The 23,638-nt window shown below is 43.9% G+C and overlaps 4 non-coding genes across 4 annotated transcripts; 1 reads left to right on the top strand and 3 right to left on the bottom strand.

The window, feature by feature from the left end:
- Window positions 1-8,342: 8,342 nt before the first annotated feature.
- trnaa-agc (transfer RNA alanine (anticodon AGC)) lies at window positions 8,343-8,414 on the bottom strand. Its single transcript has one exon. It is a non-coding gene; the product is annotated as a tRNA-Ala (tRNA).
- Window positions 8,415-12,095: 3,681 nt separating this feature from the next.
- Window positions 12,096-12,167, bottom strand: trnaa-ugc (transfer RNA alanine (anticodon UGC)). Its single transcript has one exon. It is a non-coding gene; the product is annotated as a tRNA-Ala (tRNA).
- Window positions 12,168-13,791: 1,624 nt separating this feature from the next.
- Window positions 13,792-13,863, top strand: trnae-cuc (transfer RNA glutamic acid (anticodon CUC)). Its single transcript has one exon. It is a non-coding gene; the product is annotated as a tRNA-Glu (tRNA).
- A 4,364-nt stretch (window positions 13,864-18,227) lies between these two features.
- On the bottom strand, window positions 18,228-18,300 carry trnak-cuu (transfer RNA lysine (anticodon CUU)). The gene has a single exon. It is a non-coding gene; the product is annotated as a tRNA-Lys (tRNA).
- Between the last annotated feature and the right edge of the window lie 5,338 nt (window positions 18,301-23,638).

Below are 23,638 nucleotides of genomic sequence, written 5' to 3'. Positions count from 1 at the left end.
TGAGATCATTAGCAATTCTACCGACATCGCTGTCGCATTATTTTGAAGTTCATAGCAACACTTACTACATAACTGTCAGCATCACTTTGAGGTCATTTGAAACCTTCACGACATTACTGTTAGTAGCGTTTTGAGTTTAATTACAATTCTTACGACATCACTGTCGCATCATTTTGGGATCATTCGCAATTCTTATGACAACACTGTCACATTATTTTAAGGTTCATAGCAACTCTAACCACATGACTGTCAGCAATACTTTGAGGTTATTCGGAACTTTCACTACATTACTGTTAGCATCATTTTGAGTTCATTGGCAATTCTTACTCCATCACTGTCACATCATTTTGAGATGATTAGCAATTCTTCTGACATCACTGTCGCATTATTTTGAGGGTCGTAGCAACTCTTACTACACTACTGTTGCATTATTTTGAGGTTATTTGAAACTTTCACTCCATTACTTTTAGCATCATTTTGAGTTCATGAGCAATTCTTACGACATCACTGTCGCATCATTTTGAGGTTAGTAGTAACTCTTACTCCATTACTGTAAGCATCACTTTTAAGGTTGTTCGAAACACTTACTACATTACTGTAAGCATCACTGAGTTTATTTGCAACTATCACTACGTTACTCTTAGCATCATTTTGAGTTTAATAGCAACTCTTACTACATTACTGTAAGCATCACTGAGTTTATTAGCAACTATCACTACGTTACTGTTAGCATCATTTTGAGTTTAATAGCAACTCTTACTACATTACTGTAGCATCATTTGGAGATTTTAAGCAACTCTCACAACATCACTGTAGCATCATTTGGAGGATAGTAGCAACTCTCACCACATCACTGTCGCATCATTTTGAAATTTGAAGCAACTCTCACTACATCACCTTAGCATCATTTCTTAGATGAGTAGCAACTCTCACTACATCACTGGAGCATCATTTTGAGGTTTTTACCAACACTTACTACATCACTGTAGCATCATTTTGAGGTTCGTAGCAACTCTCACTACATGACTGTAGCATCATTTTGAGGTTCGTAGCAACTCTCACTACATTACTGACAGCATCATTTTGACTTTATTTTTTTAACTCTCACCACATCACTTTAGCATCATTTTTAGATTTTTAGCAACTCTTACTACATGACTGTAGCATCATTTTTAGGATCGTAGCAACTCTCACTCCATTACTGTAGCATCATTTTGAGGTTCTTAGCAACTCTCACCACATTACTGTAGCATCATTTTGAGGTTCGTGGCAACTCTCACTACATCACTGTAGCATCATTTTGAGATTTTTAACAACACTGACAACATTACTGTAGCATTATTGAGGTTCATAGCAAGTCTCACTACATTACTTACAGCATCATTTTTAGATTTTTAGCAACTCCTACTACATTACTGTAGCATCATTTTGAGGTTCGTAGCAACTCTCACTACATCACTGGAGCATCATTTGGAGGATAGTAGCAACTCTCACCAAATCACTGTCGCATCATTTTGAAATTTGAAGCAACTCTCACTACATCACCTTAGCATCATTTCTTAGATGAGTAGCAACCCTCACTACATCACTGGAGCATCATTTTGAGGTTTTTACCAACACTTACAACATCACTGTAGCATCATTTTGAGGTTCGTAGCAACTCTCACTACATGACTGTAGCATCATTTTGAGGTTCGTAGCAACTCTCACTACATTACTGACAGCATCATTTTGACTTTATTTTTTTAACTCTCACCACATCACTTTAGCATCATTTTTAGATTTTTAGCAACTCTTACTACATGACTGTAGCATCATTTTTAGGATCGTAGCAACTCTCACTCCATTACTGTAGCATCATTTTGAGGTTCTTAGCAACTCTCACCACATTACTGTAGCATCATTTTGAGGTTCGTGGCAACTCTCACTACATCACTGTAGCATCATTTTGAGATTTTTAACAACACTGACAACATTACTGTAGCATTATTGAGGTTCATAGCAAGTCTCACTACATTACTTACAGCATCATTTTTAGATTTTTAGCAACTCCTACTACATTACTGTAGCATCATTTTGAGGTTCGTAGCAACTCTCACTACATCACTGGAGCATCATTTTGAGGTTCGTAGCAACTCTCACTACATCACTGTAGCATCATTTTGAAGTTTTTAGCAACTCTCACCACATCACTGTCGCATCATTTTGAGATTTTAAGCAACTCTCACCACATCACTGTAGCATCATTTTGAGATTTGAAGCAACTCTCATGACATCACTGTAGCATCATTTTGAGATTTGAAGCAACTCTCATGACATCACTGTAGCATCATTTGGAGGATAGCAGCAACTCTCACCACATCACTGTCACATCATTTTAAGATTTTAAGAAACTCTCACCACATCACTGTAGCATCATTTTTAGGTTCGTAGCAACTCTCACTACATCACTGCAGCATCATTTTGAGGTTTTTCGCAACTTAATACATTACTGGAGCATAATTTTTAGGATCGTAGCAACTCTTACTACATCACTGTAGCATCATTTTGAGGTTTTTAGCAACTTAATACATCACTGGAGCATCATTTTTAGGATCGTAGCAACTCTTACTACATTACTGTAGCATAATTTTGAGGTTCTTAGCAACTCTCACCACATTACTGTCGCATCATTTTGATGTTCGTAGCAACTCTCACTACATTCCTGTAGCATCATTTGGAGATTTTTAGCAACACTTACAACATTACTGTAGCATTATTGAGGTTCGTAGCAAGTCTCAGTACATTACTAACAGCATCATTTTTAGATTTTTAGCAACTCTCACTACATGAATGTCAGCATCATTTTAAGGTTTTAAGCAACTCTTACTGCATCACTGGAGCTTCATTTTGAGGTTCGTAGCAACTCTCACGATATCACTGGAGCATCATTTTGAGATTTTTAGCAACTCTTACTACATCACTTTAGCATCATTTGGAGGATAGTAGCAACTCTCACTACATCACTGGAGCATCATTTTGAGGTTTTTACCAACACTAAATACATCACTTTAGCATCATTTTGAGATTTTTAGCAACTCTTACTACATTACTGTAGCATCATTTTGAGGTTCATAGCAACTCTCACTACATAACTGTAGCATCATTTTGAGGTTCATAGCAACTCTCACTACATTACTGTAGCATCATTTTGAGGTTCGTAGCAACTCTCACTACATAACTGTAGCATCATTTTGAGGTTCGTAGCAACTCTCACTACATCACTGTAGCATCATTTTGAGGTTTTTAGCAACTTAATACATTACTGGAGCATCATTTTGAGGTTCGTAGCAACTCTTACAATATTACTGTAACATCATTTTGAGGTTTCTTGCAACTCTAAATCCATCACAAGAGCATCATTTTGAGGTTAGTAGCAACTCTCACTTCATAACTGTCAGCATCATTTTAACGTTTTAAGCAACTCTCACTACATGACTGTGGAATCATTTTGAGGTTTAAAGCAACTCTTACCACATCACTGTAGCATCATTTATAGGTTCGTAGCAACTCTCACTTCATTACTGGAGCATCATTTTTAGGTTCGTAGCAACTCTCAATTCATCACTTTTGCATCATTTTGAGGTTTTTAGCAACTCTCACCACATCACTGACAGCATCATTTTGAGATTTTTAGCAACTCTTCCTACATCACTGTAGCATCATTTTGAGGATAGTAGCAAATCTCATTTCATGACTGTCAGCATCATTTTGAGGTTCGTAGCAACTCTCACTACATCACTGTAGCATCATTTGGAGGATAGTAGCAACTCTCACTACATCACTGCAGCATCATTTTGAGGTTGTAGCAACTCTCACTACATTACTGACAGCATCATTTTGAGGTTTTTAGCAACTCTTACTACATTACTGTAGCATCATTTTGAGGTTCGTAGCAACTCTCACTACATAACTGTAGCATCAGTTTGAGGTTCGTAGCAACTCTCACTACATCACTGTAGCATCATTTTGAGGTTTTTAGCAACTTAATACATTACTGGAGCATCATTTTTAGGATCATAGAAACTCTCACCACATTACTGTCAGCATCATTTTGATGTTCGTAGCAACTCTCACTACATCACTGTAGCATCATTTTGAGGTTCGGAGCAACTCACCACATCACTGTAGCATCATTTTGAGGTTTTTAGCAACTCCTACTCTATTACTGTAGCATCATTTTGAGGTTCGTAGCAACTCTCACTACATCACTGTCAGCATCATTTTTAGCATAGTAGCAACTCTCACTACATCACTGTAGCATAATTTCTTAGGTTTTGAGCAACTGTCATTACATCACTTTAGCATCATTTTGAAATATGTAGCAACTCTCATGACATCACTGAAGCATCATTTTGAGATTAGTAGCAACTCTCACCACATCACTGTCGCATCATTTCTTAGGTTCATAGCAACTCTCATTACATCACTGTAGCATCATTTAGAGGTTTCTAGCAACTCTCACTACATCACTGTAGCATCATTTTGAGGTTTTAAGCAGCTCACTACATCACTTTTGCATCATTTTGAGGTTTTTAGCAACCCTCATTACATCACTTTTGCATCATTTTGAGTTTAATAGCAACTCTCACGACATCACTATAAGCATCATTTTGAGGTTAGTCGCAACTCTCACTACATCACTGTCGCTTCATTTCTTAGGTTATTAGAAACTGTCATTGCATCACTGTAGCATCATTTTGAGGTACGTAGCAACTCTCACCACATCACTTTAGCATCATTTTGAGATTAGTAGCAACTCTCACCACATCACTGTAGCATCATTTCTTAGGTTTTTAGCAACTCTAACCACATCACTGTAGCCTTATTTTGAGATTTTTAGCAACTATCACTACATCACTGTAGCATCATTTTGAGATTAGTAGCAACTCTCATTACATCACTGCAGCATCATTTTGAGGTTAGTAGCAACTCTCACTACATCACTGACAGCATCATTTTTAGGATCGTAGCAACTCTCACTACATCACTGGAGCATCATTTCTTAGTTGAGAAGAAACTCTCATTACATCACTTTAGCATCATTTTGATCTTAGTCGCAAGTCTTACTTTATTATTGACAGCATCATTTTGAGGTTTGTAGCAACTCTCACTACATCACTGGAGCATCATTTTATCCTTGAGATTGGGGACCAATAATTTTATTGTCCATTTTGGGGACATGTACTGTACACACACACACACACACACACACAGATTTATGAAAGTCACTTTCAGGTGCCTGAAATTCCTTTGGGGACTAAAGTCTAGAAAAGTAATTTCAACATTTGTGTGTACTTTGTTTATTGATGATAAGATTTACACCGACCAAGTCAGCCATATTGGCACCACAATCCAATTGGCATGTCAATAAACATCACCCAATAAACCAGGTCTTCTGTCTCAATGTATGTCACTGAAACATACTGTATTGTATTGCCTCACACTTACAGCATACAAGGATGCATGGCGTGGGTGGAACTGTCTGAATCTCTTCTGCAATGGAAGTTTGGTCAACCGTGTGGAACATTCCTGCACGATCCCCTTTGAGTGGGAAAGTAGCATCAACACAGCACCACGTGGTCCACCAGCAGCTTGGATTTCTGCTCCTTGTCTTGTAGTTCCACTTGACTTCTCCAAGGGAAGAGACTGCAAATAGTCAAGAACTCTGGGAAATTTGGTGGCTGTGGCCTCCTCAAATTCCACATTGATGTGGACACCAGTTCAAAGTTTGAAGTGCAGTTATCAACTCTGCACTGAAGTTGTTTTGTTAAAGGATAAATGATTTCCATTGTCCAGTGATTATTTTACATTCCAATCCTCTAAAGTGATGGACTGATACTGTAAATATGTAGAAATTCTCTATTGTTCAAAGTACAGATTCTGTGTTTATACATTGTTGTAGTTTTTATACTTGGAGAAACCAGAATCTAACAGGAAATCACTGTAGAAAGTTGGCTCAGTTTCATAAAGTAACAACTAAATAGCTTCAATTGACAGCGATTGACCTTAAACTTGGCTATTTTGATGGACTATGCTTGCTTTTCCACTGTCAAATGAACTTTTTAATGGGAAATTCCTGCTCATAGACTGGTTTGTTTCATAAATGAACCAGTAAGAGCCCTGAACTTAGAGAAGAACCTGAAAGGTCCTTGTTCTTCATGTGTTTTTACGTGATGGGCCTGTTTTCCTGCAGTTGAATGCACATTTATCAACACTAAATGGACTGTAATTTAATGAGTTGGGACTGTGAAACCTGCTGTGTATTTTTACAGTTTATTCCATGTAATTTTGTGGAACAGTTCATTACTGTAATTTGACGGTATTCGTCTGGAAACTCTGCTGACTGACTTTTTACTGTTTTTTTTCTAGTTTTTTTTTTTACAGTGTACACAGAGGTCTGGTGGTTGAGCCGGGGCATTTTTACAAGCTGCTACCCGCATTCAAAAGACAAAACGGTCCCAGAGCTGATTGACCCAGAATGGAAATGGCACCTCGCATTTTGTGTTTGTGCCCCACAACATTGTCTGGCAGACAGTTGACCTGTCAATCACACACAGAGTCCCGCCCCCACACAGCTGAGAAACGCAGCTCTGAGCAGCTGCCCCAGTCACACAGAAGATAGACGCGTCTCCTGGTTGGCGAGTGCAGACACAACTTCTCTGAGTGCAGGATTCACTTCTCTCATTGCTGTTTGTTCACTGTTGAGGTTTTATTCCTCCACCAACCTGCTTCTGTCTGGAAAGAAACAAATAACTGGAGTGCTGCACATCAACACACTTGGAGTTTGGACACGGACGAATGAAGTTTGGCTTTTTGTTTCTTCCATCAGATCAGAGCTGATAGGAAAAACAATCAGGTGGTTTTATTAAACCAGCAGTGAGCTGGACTTCAGCCCAGGTCCTCAGTCCCACTGTCAGTTCACTTCAACATGGACGAACAAAATCCAACCCTCACCTGGCCTGGAAATAAATAACAATTACATAACAACTCCTTTATTTCTCTCCTGTTCAGGTCCAGTTGGACTCCATCTATCATCCATCGTCATCTTCCGCTTATTCCTTACTATTAAGGGTCGCGGGGGGGCTGGAGCCTATCCCAGCATCTACGGGCAAGAGGCGGGGTTCACCCTGGACAGGTCGCCAGTCCCAGTTGGACTCATTCATCTCTATTTGTTAGGATTTCACTTCATGAGTTCAGAAGCATCTTCACATGAGATGCTGGTTCCTCAAATTGATTGATTGTTGAATTCTGTGTTTGATGTCTGAATTCTGTGTTTGATGTCTGAATTCTGTCTTTGATCTCTGGGTTCTGTGCATTGAATTCCTGCTCCAGTCTTTGATCTCTGACTGATTCTAAACTCATCAAAGGATCACATCAGCATCTTGGTCCAGACTCCAGATGGTGATTTTACCAAGTGCACCACAGTCCTTGTTGCTGTCTGCTGTTGGGTCACAGCAAAGTAAGGAAACAGCCTGACGGTCCTCAGGAGGAAATCCAACAACCTCCAAAGATGGAGGTGAATCTAGACCCTCTCATGTTGGCCATCCTTGATGAACTTGGGCGGTACTCTGGTGCAGGGATGAGGTCATGGAGCTGATCTGGGAGCAGTCCTGATGTTAAATGCTGTGATGAAGGACAGTGTGGAGGCAAAATGGACAAAATGTGTCAACATCAAATAAAGTTGTAAACCTGTTTGAAGTCTTATTTTGTGTTTGATGGACATTTTTAAAATCACTAATGATTTTTTGACTGAACGTCCTGGATCCTGTGGTGCCTGATGAGGAGACAACTTGAGTACAGAGTTGGAGAAGAGGGTTTTTGGAGGGGAGATGATTTTTGCAGTGCTACAAGTCAATAAAATGTCATCATTTTTCAAAATGTCCTCACTAAGATGGTTATTAATTCCTCATTCTCAGCTGCTACAGCCCATAAAGAAAACCTTTGACTGGTGGATCTAACAAAGATCAGATGTTGTCTCCTCTAGTACATCAACAGCTTCACGTTGTGGGCAGGACTCCTACCTGAGCAGGGAGACCCCAATGGATTTCTAGTCCTGATAGGGAGAGGGAGCCTCCTGGGTCGCAGAGTGGGGAACCTGATAGGGAGTGGGACGATCCGCCCATTGTGGGTGATTGATAGGGCAGGTTTGATCTATGTTTTCATTTTCAAAAGTAATTTTGAACATTTGTGGAAAGTTCGCCCACCTTGAACATGTAGAAGATGTCTTCTGATAGTGAATCGACTGTTGTCACATTTAAGGATCACTTTAGCTGACAAGATGAAGGCTCCAAAGGACCAGCTGGAGATACCGGGGATTGAACCCAGGGCCTCACACATGCTCAGCATGCGCTCTACCACTGAGCTACACCCCCTCTGGTAGAGTCACTGTTTAACTGATTCAGCAACACAAACACAGACACAACATTTATTTTCTTCATTTTAGGGATGTCTGTGTAGGTTCTCATTCATCCAGGTCATCGTAGATTGAAGCGAAGTAAAATCTGGTCAACTGGACGTAAGTTTATCTTGAAGACGTTTCACCTCTCATCCGAGAAGTTTCTTCAGTTCTAGTGAAGAGTGTGGAAGCTCCAGCTTATAAACCTATGTGGGAGTGGTCAGTGCTATTGTGGTGGAAACGACCCCCCCCGAGACTCACCTGGCCTCCCCAAACGACAGTCGTTGTGCGGTGTCAGGGAGTTTCAGGGGTGGTCGTTAGGGAGTTTCACCGACCACTCAGATGGTAATGGGCTGTGCTGGCAGCAGCAACTCAGTCGCGTTTTAAGGTCTCATATGTGTGAATGTCACTGAGAAGAGAACTAATCTTGTCCTGGTAGTCAGTTGTGTCAAGGACCACCGTGCATCTTCCTTTGTCAGCCGAAAGGATGGTGATGTTCTCATCTTTGCTCAGTGCATTCAAGGCCTTCCTTTCCTGGACCGAGAGGTTGGCAGAGGGGACCTTCGCTTCGGAGAGGGCCGCTGTGACCTTGAGTCGTAGTTCATCTGCTTTTGTGGTGGAGAGGTTGTTCTTCTTGATGGCGGATTCTGTGGCAGTGATGAGGTCCACCGTCGGGAGATGTTTCGGGGTGACAGCAAAGTTCATTCCTTTGGCAAGGACGCGTTTCTCAGGACTGGTGAGCTCCCTGTTGGATAAGTTCCTTATCCACCTGTCCTGTGAGTCCGCTGGGGTTGGGCCTTCTGCTTCTCGTTCCCGGTCGAGGCGAGACTGGAGGCGAGCGAATTTCCTTTTCTGTCTCTCCTTGCTCTTCTGATGTTGAGATAGTTGGGCTGTCCCAATGAAGGAGGTGACCTTGTCCAAGATGGCGGGTGGCAAAAATGGCGATAACTCTTGATTAAGGTGATCTAGCTTGGTCTTTAGTCCCTCGATGGTGAAATGGACCTGTCTCACTCTATCGTTGAGAAGCTGATTTTGGGCCCGTTCCAAAATCTTGCTGGCCCTGTGGCCCCTCACGGTGGATCCTAGTAGTAGGCTAGTGGGAATGAGGTTGTGTTGGCGCCATCGGAGGTTGAAACGTAGATGGTTCCTGTAGTCTGCGATTTTCCTTGCAGTCCATTCGCATTCCCGCACCACACTAAGGATGTCCTTCCCATAGTGTTTGGCAAGATGTCTGTGTAGGTTCTCATTCATCCAGGTCATCGTAGATCGAAGCGAAGTAAAATCTGGTCAACTGGACGTAACTGAGCCTGTGATCTCAAAGGTTCTGTGATCTCTGTCATTTCACTGTGATGTCAGCCCTCACAGTCTGAAGGCGTGTTCACATCAATCGTGACACAAATTTTCGTGCAACAAGTTCACATGTAAAGTCCATGTAGAGAGCTGAACTGGTGTGTGTACTCGCCGGCAACGTGAGTGACGCGTATTCATGCATTTGAAAGTATTCAACTTTTGTGACAAATTCTCATGACAAGGAGTCCAGAGAGCCTGTCAGCGTTGAGATTCCCCTGGCGTCAGGGAAGTCATGTCAACGGTCCTGGAGCCTGGAGTTGGTGTTGGACCTTGATATCCTGGCACCGATCCTCACAAACAGGTCATCGAACAGGAACCTCGTCAGCCTGAAGTAGCGCTGGAAACGGCCGTCGTCCAGGCGCAGTTCTTGGAGAAAGAGAGTTAAGAAGTTTAGAGGTCCAAGAAGCTTCTTCAGTTCAAAACTTGCCTTTAACCTTCAGTCTAACGCTGTTCCAGCATTGGATGAAAGAGACTGGTGCTCTCATCTTCTTCAACACTGACTTGTTCTACCAGGACAAGAGAATCTGAGCTTGGATGTCATTTAGCAGTCAAAGGCTTGTTAAACTGGTCAACATCAGCTGATGTTCACTCTGATGATGTAGCGATGGTCTGGATTCTTCCTTCTGGAGCACCAAGCTGCTGGGAAGAAGCCTGATGATGTCAGAGTTGTGTTCAGTGGCTCCTGCTGGTTCCACCACCTACTGAATTGGATGATAAAATGCATTTGTTGGACTTTTGGTTTTTGGTGACAGCGCCACCTATCGAATTAGATTATAGCAAAATACTACTTTCTAACTGTAGTATTAAAGGTTTATTCCACCAAAATACTACTTCCTGTCCTTTAATTTCTAACTACTGTATAAAAGGTTTATTCCAATTCCTCCAAAATACTTTCTAATTTATAGTTTTAAAGGTTCATTCCACCAAAATACTTTCTAATTTATAGTTTTAAAGGTTCGTTCCACCAAAATACTTTCTAATTTATAGTTTTAAAGGTTCATTCAGTTGAGGGCTCCTGGTTCTGTGTGAGGGGTTGAGGGTCGATATGGGATGATGAGGAAGATTTCATGTCACGATGGTCCTGCTAAAGTAACTGTGAGTCATGAAATCAAACAATGTCATCAAAATACGCTTGAACTCTGAAAATGGCAATAAAATCTACTGGAATCACTTTACCACAAACACTTTTATTGTGTTTTTGTGAGCATCATTTTTCAAACATTATAACATAAACTTTAAAAAGGGTCCATTCACTAACACTCTTACTTGAAGGTAGTCACTGATATCAGTAAACAGCTGATAAAGATTTGTGTTCATGTTTTAATTCTCTACTCTGACCTGTGCTGAGACACTGGACCAGAGAGGAAGACCTGCTCAGCCTCCTGCATGGACCAATTCTGCAGCTCAGTGATGACGACGAGGGATTCAGCATTGAGTTCATTTTAAACTTTTTGGAGGAAACACCTGTAAATTAACCAGCAGTTACTGGTGATGCTTCACAGTTTCCAAGCTCAAACGGCCTCCTGCTTGTTGGACTCACAATTTCCAAAAAATGTAGACATCAAAAGTCAAATCATGTTTTTGTTTGGTTTTGTGTTGTTTTGTTTTTTACTGGAGGAAAACTTCAAATTGTGATGATGTGTCTGACTTAGAAACTGAACCCCCAAAAATCAAAAAGTCTCCTTCTTCTGTGCCGTGATCTCTGAGCTGATCATGATTGATCTCATCAATAATCCTTGGCAGCCGACCAGTCACACACAGCCCCCCCCCCCCCCCACACACACACACTGAGACATGCAGCAGCTCACAGTAACTGCCTCAGTCACACAGCAGATAGACTCCTTTCTATAACAAGATAAGCAGTAGAAATGGATGGAAGTGATGATGAACTGATGAACAGGTGATTTGTCCAAAAGTCAACATCAGATTCATTTCCAGTCTGTGGAAGCAGTTTCATCTTGAGGTTCCAGGTAAGAACAGCCAGCTGTGGGCTGACACACATCTCTTCAGGAGCACTTCTATGCTCCAAACTTGCCAGGTTGAATTGTGTCTGTATTCTGAGGGCAGCAGGAGGACGGAGGAGTGAGGACACGCACATTTGGAACTGAGAGCAGCTGTGTGTGGGATTTCCCCAGCAAAGATAAACCCAGCTCCTTCATGCTGGCTATGAAGGCTCACAGTCACACTGACCCAGCTACAAATACTTTGATATGCAACAGACTGGTTTCTCTTCTGGTAGTTTGTAATCAACTGTTGTCACATTTAAGGATCAATTTAGCTGATAAGATGAAGGCTACACAGGACCAGCTGGAGATGCCGGAGATTGAACCCGGGGCCTCACACATGCAAAGCATGCGCTCTACCACTGAGCTACACCCCCTCTGTCAGAGTCACTGTTTAACTGATGCAGCAACACAAACACAGACACAACATTTTTATTCTTCATTTTAGGGATAAAAAGGAAGTCAGCCTGTGATCTCAAAGGCTCTTTGATCTCAGTAGTTTCACTGTGATGTCAGCCCACACAACCTTAGACCACAGAGGCAAGTCAGGCTCCAGGAAGCTGAGGCTGCTCCGTTCTCAGTCCAGTCCAGAGTGAAGGTTTCCCTCTCAGAAGCTTTCCAATCCAGCCCAGATCCTCTCTGACTAGCAGGAGTCTTTGACCAGGAAATGAGAATCATATTGAACGTCTGCTCATCCTCAGAATGAAGTAAAAGTATTTGTGTTCCTAAAATAATCTCCAGATGCTAAGATCAATTATTAACATTGATTGACAGGTCTAAACTGAGCCACCATCACTATACAGTTGCAACTGAAATATTGAGAAATATTTCAAGGAAGCAGCAGGCCCTCATCCGCCCCGGTCCACCCGACTGTGTCCCCTGAGACAGATGACAGCTCACTTCTGGCAGAGGCAGTTAGGTTGAGGACCGTTGCTGATGTCATCAACTGATGTCTCCATCACCAAAGGTGACAGACAGGATGGTCATGGACATAAAACAGAGGCCGAAGAATGAGAAAGAATGGTTGTCCTGACTGAAGTTTAGCTTGAGCTTTTTAATTTGTTACTAAAGGAAGTATTGGTACAAGTAAAGGCAGGCGAACTTTCCACAAATATTCAGAATTAACTTTGACAACCAAAACATGAACCAAGACGACAAAATAGTGAACATGAAAAAGGAACCAGTCCCACCTTCTTGTGTGTTCCTGCTGAAGTAAATGTTTATGAAGATTTGTTGTGTTCTTTTTCCAAAGGTCCAGCCAGCATTGCAGGTCTCAGGAGGAGGAGCCACTTCAGCAGGATCTGTGGGACAAATCCCCCCATGGTGAGACCTGTCCAGCTCCCTGCAGCTCTGCAAGTGTTACCAACTCTTCATTCCAGCTGTTTGGTTGAATCCCATTTTTTCACCTTTGAACCTTTTGAACACTGATGAGGAGGTGAGGCTGGAGGCAAAACCACAACCTCACGTCATCTCACAGGATGAACCAAAATGCCAGACACTTCCTGTTACTGCTCTAGCACCACCTGTCTCCCCTCCATGTCTTTACCATCTGTGCAGCTTCCTGCTGTCCCTGGACCCTCACAGGTGATCGCTCCACCTGGAGCCTCACAGATGGGTTCTAACCTCCCAATACCTGCAGCCCAGCCTCGACCCACTCAGACACAGTCACCCGTTCAAGCTGGGCCTGGTACCACACTCCTGTACAGACAGAGAGAAAGAAGACACACGGGATCCTTTGAAGAAAATGTAATAAAGACAGGAAGCCCCATCACATTGTCAGTGTTTCAGTGACTGGCATTGGGAAGAGACTGAGACAAAGTCAGTTATGAATGGAGGGCTGAGTTGGAGCAGAGGGGGGCAGGATCCTGGGGGTGGACTGTCTTTAGGAGGCTGAGGTGTCTGGTGGTCTTGGTGGACCCTCTGCATCTCAAGCTGAGACAACAGAGTCCTGTGTTCTTGAGTCATTGTCTATAGTCTCTGTTGTTGGAGAGCTCAATGTGGTCCCTGATGGTCTAGTGGCTAGGATTCGGCGCTCTCATCGCCGCAGCCCGGGTTCGATTCCCGGTCAGGGAATGAGTTATTTAGAGGTTGAGGGAGAGGTGATCAGGTGGTCCACATGATGGTGGAGGTGATGAACTGTGAATCCATCATGGCTCCACTCTCACCCCCATTGTAGTGTTCTTGGTTCACTCTGCCATGGCCCCATGTTGAAGGGTGACTGTCTCATTCAGGTTCAACCCTTTGTTTGACTCTATTAAGTCACTGACTCCCAAACTCTGTAATCCTCCTTAGTAGCTTTGGTTCCTTGCAGCACAGAAAGTCTGTTCACTGATGTAGGAACTGGAAAACTTAGAGCTCCAGTCCTTCGTTCCTTCCTCCACTGAGCAGAAGAAACACAGAACAGAGAGCAGTTCCTCCTACAGTTCTCAGAAAGTCTGAGGGCACCAAAGAAAGGAGGGAAATGCAATCAATGTTGAATTATTTTACATTTCTTATATTTGATCAAAGATAGAACTTAATAAGCGTCCATCAACCTGCAGGACAAACTCCTTCACTGTGTGGGAGGTTCAGAGTCCCTGGTTTGATTGCAGCTTTGACCTGAGCAGGTGTTCATCCTCATCTCAGTAACAGGGGACACTTTATCACAGCAGTGGACAAACATCAGCATTCATCACCCAGCAGCTCCTCTGATCAACAGAACAAGCTGAAGTATTCTGGAGAATGAGGCCATGGATCCCTCTACCTCTCACATGCTAAGCTAGCACTCTACCATTGGAGCTAAGTCCCCTTTTGAGCTTCCATTTGAGTTTTCTGTTCCCATCTCTATGGTAACGGTCAGTTTTGACCCACATCTTCAATCAGCTGTAAAATTCACTAAAAACAATTTTCTATCATCCAAGTTGTTTCCATCTCTTGGTTTCCTTGGTAGGCTTCCTTATCCATGGAAATATTGATTTGAATATTTTGTTGTGGGCCTCTGGACCTTTTTTTAGTCAGTAAACCCTCAATTTCAATTAAAAAAATGATGAACCTTTGGGTTTGGCATAAAAGTCTTTTTTTCAGCAACAGAACTTTAATATAAACACTAAATGAAAAGCAGAACAGGCCAGAACACAAACTCTGCTCTGCCGTCCTTCCTGGTTACCGGGCATGGACTGCTGGAAGGGGCATTTTCCTCAGAAAGGGACAAGACGTTCATCCACTCTCACCTCTGGCCCTGGGTTGAATGTTGGTGCAAGGAGCTGCACCCATCTTTCCCAGACATCCCCAATGGGGGCAAGCTTGTCAGTTCTTGCTCCGGTGTCTCTGTCGTCAAATCTGAGGACTCTTGATGTTCGTTGAAAGTTCTGAAGTGGCCTTGTGGCCCGGAAAATATTTCTGTCTGTCGATGCGTCCCAGAGACGATCAGTGGCCTCACTGCAGGATCTGAACACTCCAGGAAGAAGAAGAACACCAATAGAAGCATCCAGGTGTCCCTCATCAATGTCTTTCCACTTGTCACCATGGACTTTTTTTCCTTTGAGGTTTGTCACAGCAATGCTGACTCTTTTTAGTGACAGTGGCATGAACAGAACCATCAACCATAAACAGCTCCAAACATGTCTTGATGTCAGTGCCTCTCGTCACAGCAAACCTTGTGATTCCAGGGCTCATTTTGATGACATCAGCAGCAGCTGCCCTGCCATGTACATCAGGAGACACTGAGCTCCAGCCAATGTTCCCTCTAGTTTTTCATGTGTCTGGTTATCCTCACAAGCTCCCTGAGCTCACTGAGGACCACTGTGAGCACTGAAACTGGGAGACGGTTCCACAGGAGGGGAGCCTGATAGCTGAAGGCTCTGGCTCCATTCTACTTTTAGAACTCTAGGAACCACCAGTAACCCTGCATCCTGGGAGCGAAGGGTTCTAGCTGGATAATAGGGGACTAGGAGCTCTGTCAGGTAGGAAGGAGCCTGACTGTTGAGGACTTTGATGGTAGAAGGAGAATTTAGAATTCTATTCTGAATGTGACAGGGAGCCATGCAGAGAAGCCAGTACAGGAGAGACATGGTCTCTTCTACCAGTTCTAGTCAACACACGGGCAGCAGTGTTCTGGACCAACTGGAGAGTTTTCAGGACCTACTTCTTCTTTTGGTCACAGGTTTGAAGATACCTGTGGAAGTGAAAGGAAAGGCTGCGAGAGACCTGCCACACCTCTCCAGTGACCTGGGACATGATGGCAGTGGTGGGAGTTGAACCCACACCTCCTCAGAGACTGGAGCCTTAATCCAGCACCTTAGACCGCTCGGCCACACTACCTCACTGTGCTAGTCAGTGAGTTGGTCTGCTAAAGGCATGTTGAAGAGGAAGTAACATCATGATATAAAACTTATTCTGAAGGGGGACCCCTTTCCTCCACGGTCACAGGAAGTGACAACAGCGCTGCTAGAAGCAGGAAAGAAATGGTAAAAGGACTCAGTTTGTACAGAGCCTTTCTACCTCAGCAGCACTCAAGGAGCTGAACAATGTCCTCTCATTCACACACACTCACACACTGATGCTGAAGGCTGCCATGCAAGGAGCCAACCTACTCATCAGAAGTATTTAGGGGTTCAGTATCTTACTCAAGGACACTTTGACATGGTCACTGGAGAAAGTGAGGATCAAACCAGCCACCCTTTGGTTGCCAGACAGCCACGCTACTCCTGAGTCATGTGACCTGGATAAGATGGTGAACTACAGCTGATCGCCATGCTAGCAAACCCCTTTTGTTTGGTTTGGTTGTTGTTTAGTGACTGTGGATGAATACACAGGAGAAGTTGAGCATAAATTTGTGTTCCCTGTTCACTTGAATGTATGCAGGAGTGTGAGGTGGAAATAATACTTGGAGGAGAATGAGAGTTCAGTCTCAGCGCTATGACCTGTGCTGACACTAAAACATGTCAGCCCACAGAACAAAGATGGCAGTCCTCTGGGAAAGCAGGTACACCACACATACATGAAGAAACCCTACAGGAAACAAATATGTTGCCAGAGACTTTTACTCTGTTTTTGTTGTTTACCCAAGTACAGGATTGGAGGGAGACTGATGGTCGCTGTTTGGGTCATGTGACTGAAGTCATCCAGTCACGTGACTGATGTCATCCATTCATGTCAGTGATGTCACTTGGCAGGACTCTCATTACCAAATCGGCCGCTCTGCAGCACAATACACAATCATTAGCTCAGTGCTACGTGAGCCAAGAGCAGCAGGTGAGCAGACAAGCCGCGTTACCTGTCCGAAGGAAAACATCCGGCGCGGAAATGACGTCACCCATCAGGAGCAGCGAGAGAGAGAGAGAGAGAGGGAGAGAGAGAGATGGGGCAGGGAGGGAATCGCCCCTCTTATGAGTGAGGGCGCCTCCGGTGGTTGGCTGTGCAATTGCCAATTAGGGATGACAGCTCACAGCTGTCTGTGCTGCCACACACCGATTCAGGCCTGGACTCCTGTCTCGCTGCCAAACTCCGCCTGACTCCGTAGAGCTGGTCAGCCTCCACTCAGTCCTCTTCATTTGGTTGGAGGTCACCATCGTTCATCCTACACACCTTTCCACCTGCCTCTTTGACGTCTACTTGAAGCTCAGATAAATCCAGGCTAATTCATACCTGCTACTCAATATGGGCCTTAATTACTCTGCTGGAATTATCACTCTGTCTTAAGGGTTTTCTTAATTGTATTAAATCCTCTTTAATTTCCAAGAAGTCTTCCAACTCATTCATTCATGCAAGCCACTGATCCACAAGACCTCATTGATGAGCTTCAACCTGAGACTGATTGTTTCTCGTTGGACGAGACACCCATTCAATGAGACTCATTGTCAGTCCATTGAAATCTACTGGTGTTCCTGGTGAGTTGATTTAACAACATGAGCTGACAGAATCTACGTTCAGGTAGGAACCACCACATCCAGGGGTCTGGACCTTTGAGCAGGCAGAGCCATCAAAGTAGCAGACTAAGCTAGCAGACATTAGCATTGAGAAGAAACTGATACCTGAGCCTACTTTTGGGTCTGGACCTTTGAGCAGGCAGAGCCATTAAAAGTAGCAGACTAAGCTAGCAGACATTAGCATTGAGAAGAAACTGATACCTGAGCCTACTTTTGGGTCTGGTCAGGTGATGACACAATAATATGACATCATTGTCAGACTGACGCCTGCTCAACACTGACCAAACACTATGGCATTGTGGGAAATTTCTGCTTGGCTCGCGTCCATCAATACATATGAAGAAATTTGTCCAGAATCAGAATTGACAGTGGATACAATTGAGTCCACACTGGTTTTTTCATTCTGAGTCGGGTGCAGGTGTGGAACTTCAGACACAGTCTGTGTTTGTGTTGTTCATTCAGTGATTTTTCTTACAATTCCCAATCACAGCTGCAGAAAGTGAGAGGACAAGCAGGGATGTTCAAGATGAACGCCCAACATGGGGCTTGAACCCACGACCCTGAGATTAAGAGTCTCATGCTCTACCGACTGAGCTAGTCAGGCTACACCTGAGTAGCTTCAATAGCCTGAAGTGATCAGAGTGAGAGACGCTACAAGCTCTCCATCAGACTCACAGTCACATGAGCCATCACATGATTGGTGAATGACCACAAACACCTTCATCTTTGACAAAGAAGTCAAATAAAAGGTGAACCACAGATGAGACACCAGTGGTAAAAACACTAAAGTGCTGTCAAGGAGAAACAGGATACGAGCAAACACACACACAAGTTACAGAGAGAGAACTCTCCCAGAGGGAACCACTCAAAGGAGAACCTAGAGATCATCAGGCTGGATGACCTCATCAACATGAGACAGGTGGATAGGAAACAAGCTCAGAGATGTCAGGAACATGAGATCCAAGTGGTGAGAGAGCAAGAACTGGTGAGGTTCCAGAACCAGGAGTGAGGTGAAGCCTGCATCACCTACTGGGAGCTTTTAGTCTAAGGTTCAACTTGGACTGGAATGATTTCTGGAGAGACAACATGCAGGGAGGGAATTTGGAGATGAAGAACAAGTTCCTCTCAGCTTTAATGGAGTTTTCAGGAGTCAAACAGACCCTCCTCTGATTGGTTGTCAGATGTGTTCTCATTGGACCACAGCCTCCAGGTTGAGGGTTCTGATCCTAGTCAGACACATTGACTCTGATGCTGCTGAGCCTGAAGGGAGGATGAAGAAAGGAGTGTCTGAGAGAGCTTCACCAGACCAACTGTCCAGTTGAACAACAAACACTAGTCAGTAGGAATGTTGCTGCTGGGACCCTGATTCAAACCAGGGTTGCTGCAGCCACAACACAGAGGACTGACCACTAGAGGATCAGGGCCTCCTGGAGGCTGAGGTTGGAGCTGCTCTGTCTTTGTCTCACTGAGAGATCAGAGACAATTGGAGTCCACAAAGAAATCATTGAGAAATCAAGGAGATCAAAGAAAGAATTCTAAGATCAAACACAGAACTCTGTTCAACTTCAGTTTTAGCTCAGACCCTCTTTGATATCTCTGTACTGCCACTTGTCGTCAGGAGACTCAGTATAAACCTCCACAGTCCTGCTGATGTCACTCAGCTGGACATCGCCGTGTCTCCTGGTGACTCAGGACCAGTTGATGTCCATTAACCTGTCATGGAGGCAGAGAACAAAACTGAGGTCTTAATTAAAGCTGGAGGCAGTTTTGTTTGGGCCTGAGCCTCCTTCTGTCCACTGCAGACAAGTAGCAGGAGTCGTCCTGAATCCAAGGATGTATTTTATGAGAGCGGTGGGACTTGTAGTTTAGGAGGTAGAAGCCTCAGTGTGACACCAAGTGAGAATCAGAGCTGAGCGCTGAGCCTCTAAGAGCCCCTCCCCCGCTGCTCTCTGTCAGAGTGGAGAGGAGAGAGGATTTTTGGAGAGTTTGTTGTTTGAAAAAGGCTCATCAATCCCCAGATTGTGGTCAAAAGTTGAATGTAAACATTTTAGTAGGCATTTTTGTCAGGAATGTAGTGAAGTTATTTGTGAAGTGGAGAGAGTTACAGTGTAGATGAGAGAAGCGTCAGTTTGAGGCTATGTGTGTCTGAGGAGACAGCCTCCCATTGGTTTACATTGTAGGGTGAAAAGTGGGTCCTGGACTTTGTCATGACTCAAACAATTTGTAGTTGGTTTCTGTTGGTTTGGTTTGCTTGACTGGTTGTTGTTTGTTGACCTTGCAAAATCCATATTTTGGGTTCTGGCTTGTTCTGCTTTTCATTTTGTGTTTGTATTAAAGTTCTGTTGCTGAAAAAATAAATCCAGGGTTTAGTGACTAAAAAAAGGTCCAGAGGCCCACAACTAAATCTTCAAACCAATATTTCCATGATAAGGAAGCCTAACAAGGTCACCAAGAGATGGAAACAACTTGGAGGATAGAAAACTGTTTTAGTTTATTTGACAGCTGATTGAAGACGTGGGTCAAAACTGACCGTTACCATGGAGATGGGAACAGAAAGCTGACACAAGAGGAAGGTTCCAGCTCTGAAAAAGGAGTTTGATCAAAATCTTGAACTGACAGCAGAAATATCCTTTTGTATGTTGACCTTTGTTGACAGAAGTCACTTTAGCTTGGCAGTGAAAAGAATGGCTGCTAGCTTGACAAAGAACTGCACAAACCAGGGTCAAGCTGGACTTTGGACCCTGGTATCTGTAACGACTCCATCAACTCCTAATCTAGCAGCTCTGCTGGGTCCAACTATTTTACAGAACATTTGACAGACCTGTGGAGCAGTGAGGACACACATGAGTGGACCTTTGCTATCTGGGTGTCCTCCAGATGTCCTCCTGACTGGTAGGCACCAGTGTGCACTGTTTGGCACTGAAGTCATGTGACTGAAGTCATCCAGTCATGTGACTGAAGTCATCCAGTCATGTGACTGAAGTCATCCAGTCATGTCAGTGATGTCACTTGGCAGGACTGTCATTGCCGTCTCATTCTAGAAAAGAATCCAGACTCCACCTGTGGCTCCATGATAACTGATGGACCTCTGGTTGGAGGCTGGACGATGATGTTTGGACTGGAAGGAAAACTCCTTGTCCAAATTCCATTGTGTTCAAATTTAAAGTCCCACAATAAGAAGTAGCTGAATCTGACAGGTGGAGGTTTGGAACTACAAGATGGTGATGTTTTCTTGACTTGATGCTCTGACTGTCAGGGTGGATGACAGCTTCTTCTGCTGCTGCATCTGAGTGGCTAGGATTGGAGGTTTTACCTCCAAAGGTTGTTTGGTTCCAGGGGAAATTTTAGAATTCCAGTCCCCAACCTTGGCTGTTCTGAAACTCTTCTCCTGAATCACTCCTGAGCTGCAGCAAGAACAAATACCAGTGCCAACCAGATCAACTTAATGGCTGCTAACAGCCTCAGACACTTGATTTCCATCAATCTGGAGCCAAGAAGGCCCTCACCTGTGGTTCTCCTCCAGGAGGGTCCAGGTTCTGCCATTGGGGCTCCTGGTGCCACTGCCAGAGAGCCTCAGCTGCACACTGCAACATTTCAACAGGAGATTGACATTCCTTCAAATGTCCTGACATCTGATTCCAATGGTTCTGTTCCATCTTTATATTTTAAAATCAATCACACAATGAAAGCTGCCTCAGCTGGTTTAAGAGAGAGAACAAGCTAAGAGATCTGAAACCAGTAAAATATGCTTTTCTGTGTGCAAACTAGTGAGGGGCATGGAAGGATATTTTACCACCAATACAGAACCCAGACTTTAGTCATGTGATGAGATGGAGACTCTGATTATGAAGTTAATGGACAAAATGTGACTTGAAAGAAAACACATTAAAAAATACGAACTAAACTAAATAAATAAATAAAGAAGCAGCACAAATAACGTTTTCTTCTGCACAAATTTACTGGTATGAGACTGTATTTTTGGTTAATGAGTAGATGAAAGAGTGTCACATATATATTATATACATGTGATACATGCACGTGGCTTTGGACAAAAGCTCAATGAAACTGTAGGATTGTAGAATTATTTAAACGTTCCAAGTGGACTGTTTCAGGTTTCTGGAAGACGCTTCAGCTCTCATCCAAGAGGCGTCTTCAGTTTTCTTCACTGATGGGAGGATTTATGGCTCTAAGGGGGCGGGACCTTCTACAGAGGTGATTGACACATGTGAGCTCTGGGTGTCAGAGTTGTTTTGGTCAGGTTGTGAAAGGGAAGTTGACTCAACTGGTGTCTGTGTCAGTTAAAAGCCTCACAGTAATTCCAGAATCTAGGAGTAGAAACCAAAGTCTCCTACGACGAGGATGGGATTGGAACCCACGCGTGCAGAGCTCAATGGATCAGCAGTCCATCACCTTAACCACTCGGCCACCTCGTCTGCTAACAGCAACCCTGACCTTTTAAACAGCTGAACTCTTTGGAGCCCATTTGTCAGAAATGGACCCAGCAGGAGCCACTGAACACAACTCTGACATCATCAGGCTTCTTCCCAGCAGCTTGGTGCTCCAGAAGGAAGAATCCAGACCATCGCTACATCATCAGAGTGAACACCAGCTGATGTTGACCAGTTTAACAAGCCTTTGACTGCTAAATGACATCCAAGCTCAGATTCTCTTGTCCTGATAGAACAAGTCAATGTTGAAGAAGATGAGAGCACCAGTCTCTTTCATCAAGGAAACAAGCATCCTATCACTGTCCTATGCAGAGTTTCTTTAAAAAAAAAAGTGAGACAACCTCAAGATTTTCTGTTTCCTCTTGTAGGATTTTGCCACAGAGAATCAGAGACAATCAAAAGCTTGTTGGACTTTAATGTGGGAGGACTGAACAAGTCATGACATCATCAGTTTTACCTTCACAGGTGCTCCATTTGCTTTACTTTCAATTTTACAGAGGTAGAAGATGAAATCAAAGCTGTCTGTCCAAAGAAGTGAGAGCTTCCCAGGTTGTGATGTTCTGGTCTACAGACTCTGTCTTGTATGGAGCTTCAGTCTTTAATGAAAAGACTCCTCCATTAATAACATCACTGTGCCTCTGCAGTGAATCAGTCACTCCATCCATTTTCTGTACCACTGATTTGTTAAAGGTTATGGGGGGGGTGACATTTGGTGAGAGCAGGGTTCACCCTGAACAGGTCACCAGTCCTCAGGTCCACTGAACAGGTCCCCCATGTGGGATGATGGCGTTGAAGCAGAGGAGAAGTCCAGGAAGAAAAGGCGGACATAGGAGTTCCTGCTCTCCAGATGGGTGAGGGCTGCGTGGACCACTGGTGAAATGGCGTCATCAGTGGAGCGGTGTTGCCTGTAGGCGTACTGGTGGGGGTCCACAGAGATGTCGATGGAGAGCTCTATGTGGGCCTTGACCAGCCTCTCAAAGTACTTCATGACTACTGGGGTGAGTGCAATGGGTCGGTAGTCATTTAGGCCTGTCACTGTGGAGCACTTGGGGACAGGGACAATAGTGGCAGTCTTTAGGCAGGTGGGGACAGATGACAGCGCCAGTAAGGTGTTGAAGATGTCCGCCAGCACCTCGGACAGCTGTTGTGCTCAGTCCTCACCCTGGGATGTTGTCAGGGCCTGCAGCTTTGCGAGGGTTGATTCCCTGAAAGGTCTTCCTCACGTCTGCTGTGGTCACACTGAGGGGCGTGTCGTCAGGTGGTGGTGTGAGTCTGGTGCTGGGGGGGGGGGGGTGTCAGGGTCCTCGAAGCAGAGAAGAAACTCATTGAATGAGTGAGGCGCTGGACCTGCTCTACTTGTGAAGTGTCATGAGATAACATTTGTTGTGATTTGGCGCTGTACAAATAAAACTTACGACTTAAATGGAAATTGTCTGGGGGGGGGTGTAGCCTCCATCGGGGATGTGTTTGATGTCTGAATTCTGTCTTTGATGT

Source organism: Aulostomus chinensis, chromosome 1 (assembly GCF_037954235.1).
Source record: "Aulostomus chinensis isolate RoL2024-O1b breed Wild chromosome 1, RoL_Achi_v1.0, whole genome shotgun sequence".
NCBI lineage: Eukaryota > Metazoa > Chordata > Actinopteri > Syngnathiformes > Aulostomidae > Aulostomus > Aulostomus chinensis.
This window is presented reverse-complemented; position numbering and strand designations above follow the sequence as displayed.